Raw genomic sequence first — 3,641 nt, 5'->3', positions numbered from 1 at the left:
ACGTTTGATTTACACCATTGTCATTTACTTTGAAGTAATTCAATTCATCTTTTATTTCCAGAAATATATCTTTATTTAAAGAATTTATCTTTGTTGCCATTTATCTTCGTTTTTACAACATTCTCTTTACTCTAAGTTGTCTGTCTCCTTTTTCGAGTATTTTCGCGAATTACTATTATTATAAACATTGTCAAAGTGTTTATGTTCATTAGAGTTCACTTTAACAAATAATTAGGACATGTCATAGGATCAATATGATCGATCCTGTAAGTAACCAAATTTAATAATTTGGAAGATCAACTGTTGTTTACCAATTTTCACGATAAACACATATCTAATCTACTTATTGCATAACCTAATGCTCAATTTCTACATATATTGGTGAAAAATGAATAACATACCAAATGTGACTGAAGTTGAATACTAAATGAACTTTTTGATTGTTTTAATGTTGATTGTATAAAATACCGTTTGAATATGCATCTCCGTAATTTTTTTAACGTATCTAAGGATCTGAATTTGCGTTTGGGTTTTAGATACATCTAAATATATATTTTCGGAATTTAGAGGCATTTCTTGTTTTTCTATAGGATGTTGTAGCAATCCATATGGTGCTTTAGCAACCCTCTAAAAATATATTATACACTTTCCCTCTAAGCCCTAGTCGCCCAACATCAACAAACCATCGAGAGTATTTATCAATTCTTCTTCCATCAATAATAGTTTTTTATAATCATTATTCAAGTAAAAAAATCTAAAAGCATTAGTAATTTTTTTTCTTTCCTCGAAATAGTTATACCCATCTCTTAAATTCGGTGGTAAAGAGGCTTAGAAGAAAAAATCACAATTACAAATAAATAGGTCTAACTTATAATGATGCTGGTTTAGAGTTACTTGTATTATCATCCTGTATACATTCTTCTACACTTTATTATCATCTTGTATACACAATTATAAACTATCGAAGCGGTGCTGCAAACAGAAAACACATACTCCGATGACACCCACCGCCATGCCGTCCTTGAGAAACATCACGTACTTACAAAAAGCGTGATCAACTATAAGCAACTCTTATAATCTACTACAAATGCAATTAATATTCTATTTCTCTATTTCAATATTTTTGTTTTCATTGTTAGGGCTTCTAGGGATCGATTTGGGATACTAGAAAAGCATAAAGACTATTCGTGCTAAAGCCTCTCGAAAAAAGCAAGACACAATACAGGTGTGTTACAAGTTTAGTTTCTAAATGTGTTATTTTGATGGTAAAATTTTCCTTTTACAATTAGTTATTTTCTTATTTGATCATTAACAGAAACTTAGGGAAAAAGCTTCAAATAGAAATCCAGATGAATTTTCCTTTAAGATGACTGCATCAAGACTTGTTGATGGAGTTCATAAGAAATTTCAAGATATAATACACCATGTGACACAAAACAATGAGATGAAACCAATTCTTCAAAAGATTGATGCAAGGAAAAAGGTGGATGACTGATTTCTCTCTTTTTATTATAAAGTTGTTGTTTTAAAACAAATATGTATTGATTTGTTTACTTGTGAATTTTTTTGTTGGTCTTTCTCGCAAACAATCAAAAAGTTAAAAACTTCAATTGATTCTCAAACTATTTTCTATACCGAAAGGTTTGTATTTCTTTTGCTTGTAGGTTGTTGTTTGAAATATGTTTCTTGGCTATAAACTAAGTTATCTATTTTCGAATATACAGGAAAATTAATAGTTCAAATAAAGAGTTGAAAGAAAGCAAGACTAGACTTAAAGAGTTAGAGAATATCTATATGAATAAGACATTGCAGATGGAGACTCAGGTATTGATTATTTTTTTTTAACACTATTACAAAAAACTTCTTTTATCTTGCTTGAAAAAGAGGTTTTACCTCGGTTTCACAGACGAGGTAACAAATGACGGCATGAAAAGTACACACTTTGTTAGACTATAGTACTGATTTAGAAGGAGGTTGAATAGATCACGTATTTAAAATTTTGGTGCTTTTTAAAATTATTTTTAAAGATTGCGAAATCTCCCTAGACCACGATCGTCTAAACGATCTGTTACTGGAAAGATCGGATATGCGGGAAACCTAATGCAATGACTAAGATAAAGCTAATCAACAACAATCTTAATCAATCGATCAAATACACAAATCCTTGATATAGCTATCACCAATGATGAATTAAAACAATGAGAAAACAAGCAAAATATTGATAAACTGGTGTGAAGTTAATTTTAGCAAACACTTGGTGTACACACTACACCAAGTTTTAATTTAACTAGAATTAATTGTGTAAAATTTTCCTTGTTTACAACCAAAGTGATTGCAGCAATTTATCAAACAACTTTAATGCACAACAGTTAAGCGACATGAAGTTACCAATTAGTTTCACACAAGATTCAATTTATGCAGAAATTAAAGAGTTAGAGAAAGAGAGGACAACACCAAATTTATTTAGGCAGTTCCCCTTTCGTCCTCGCTTCGGGTACGTCTTCCCCCAATTCTAAAACTAGAATTGAGATATTTATTATCAATTGCAAAGTTTATACAAGAGAAGAAATAATCATCACCAAGCAAACTTAAGTGTTGTTGTAGAGCCTATTCACTTCTCTCCCATTGGTTCAAGTTGAACTAAGTGCTTCAAACGTTCCGAACAACCTCTGATTGTAGCTACCTTATTGCAAGAACTCAAAGTTCTCCAAAATTCTAGCTCGGCTGATTTCGATCGTGACACGCTTGAACCCAAACTTTTCTTCATAATCCTCTGGTTACTGTTACTCGTTTGAATGAACACACTGTTCTTCAAACCTTTCACTCGGCTGAATCTATGAAGCAAAGATTTATGCAAAAAAAAAACAAATCTTGGAGGACAAAATCCTCAAATTTTATTCAAGAAAACCCCACTAAAAATCTCTACCCAAACCAAGTTACGCAATCCTATTTGGACGTTATCACCACGCAATGCACTATGATCAACAAAAATTGTTATGTGTAGTTGTTGAAATATGCAATGAAGAATGAAGATGAAGAGGAACTTTAGTGTATATCTTTCACTTTTCTTGTTCTTTCATGAAAATGAGACTCAAGAATATATATATATATATATATATATATATATATATATATATATATATATATATATATATATATATATATATATATATATATATATATATATATATATGATGTATGAACCAAGTGAAAAACACAGCATAACTTTTAGCGAAAATACATAGCAGAAAAATGAGCGAAATCAGCGTCCACTCGACCTGTTCACACTGGGGACTCAACCTATTCAGACCCGCAACAACACAATTCAAATAAAGCAGGTTATGAGTCGACTCAAACAGGGAGATGAGTCGACTCATCTTGTTTTTCCAGAAATGAGTCGACCTATGACTCAACCTGATCAGACTCGTGAGTTATAAAGAAAATAACATGCATGAATGAGTCGATTGCTCCAAAGTATGAGTCGACTCAAAGATTTTAAATGGTCAAAAATGAGTTTTTAAGATGTATTTTGGTCAATCCAAACCATTCTCTTATGGACCTAAGGTACCAACAATGATCAAGTGCACTATTGACATATATGAGATGCTCCTATATGCATAGACACATTAAATTGATACTTT

The 3,641-nt window shown here is 31.2% G+C and overlaps 1 long non-coding RNA gene across 1 annotated transcript; it reads left to right on the top strand.

The window, feature by feature from the left end:
• The first annotated feature begins 914 nt into the window (after nucleotides 1-914).
• LOC127125969 (uncharacterized) lies at nucleotides 915-3,032 on the top strand. Its single transcript, XR_007804849.1, has 4 exons — nucleotides 915-1,035; nucleotides 1,140-1,225; nucleotides 1,316-1,483; nucleotides 1,725-3,032. It is a non-coding gene; the product is annotated as an uncharacterized LOC127125969 (long non-coding RNA).
• Nucleotides 3,033-3,641: the final 609 nt, after the last annotated feature.

Source organism: Lathyrus oleraceus, chromosome 3 (assembly GCF_024323335.1).
Source record: "Lathyrus oleraceus cultivar Zhongwan6 chromosome 3, CAAS_Psat_ZW6_1.0, whole genome shotgun sequence".
Classification (NCBI taxonomy): Eukaryota; Viridiplantae; Streptophyta; class Magnoliopsida; order Fabales; family Fabaceae; genus Lathyrus; species Lathyrus oleraceus.
Note: the sequence above shows the minus strand (reverse complement) of the source record. Positions and strands in the feature narration are given on the sequence as shown.